Source organism: Myotis lucifugus, unplaced genomic scaffold (assembly GCF_000147115.1).
Source record: "Myotis lucifugus unplaced genomic scaffold, Myoluc2.0 scaffold_406, whole genome shotgun sequence".
Classification (NCBI taxonomy): Eukaryota; Metazoa; Chordata; class Mammalia; order Chiroptera; family Vespertilionidae; genus Myotis; species Myotis lucifugus.
In genome coordinates, this window is record NW_005871454.1 from 838,620 (window position 1) to 839,478 (window position 859).

The window sequence follows — 859 nt, forward strand, 5'->3', positions numbered from 1 at the left end:
TCTTGACACGTTGTCTCTTCTCCAGTCCCAATGACTTTTCAAGAACTCTTTTCAATTTGAATATACTTCCAGACCTTTTCCAATGTAATATGTTTGGATTAGGGTATAGCATTTTATAAATTTGTTTTTGCTTGTTCCCTCTGTGCTTTGCTTCTGGTTCCCCTTTCTTGCTGTGATGTGGTGATATAATAAATGTATGTTTGGCCAGCTCTCCCAGTTCTTGGCGCAGAGCTCCTAAAACTCAGAATCTCCATAGCCAGAAGCGTCTGTCTGTATGCTAATGAGGTGACTCTTACAGGTTGCCAGAGGAGCTACTACTGATTAGAGGGTTGGGATTTTCAGCCCCACACCCTACCTGATCTGCCTCTGGGGAGAGGTGAGGGGCTAAAGAATGACTTTATTTTCAATGGCCAAAGATTTAATCAATCATGCCTACATAATGAAACTTCGAAAAACCCTAAAAGAAGGGGTTCAGAGAGCTTCAGAGCTGGGAGTACGTGGAGGTGCTGGGAGGCTGGCGTGCCCTGAGAAGCTCCTCCCTCGCCCTTTCCCACATACCCTGTTCAATGCAGCTCTTCCATTGATCTGTTCCTGAGTTGTATCCTTTATAATAAACTGATAATAGTAAGTAAAGTGTTTCCCCAAGTTCTATTAACTATTATAACAAACTAGAGGCCTGGTGCACAAAATTTGTGCATGGGTGGGGGCGGTCCCATCAGCCCAGCCTGAACCCTCTCCAATCCAGGACTCCTTGGGGGATGTCCTACAGTTAGGCAGTCGGACATCCCTCTCACAATCCTGGACTGTTGGCTCCTAATCGCTCACCTGCCTGCCTGCCTGGTTGCCCCTAACTGCCCAT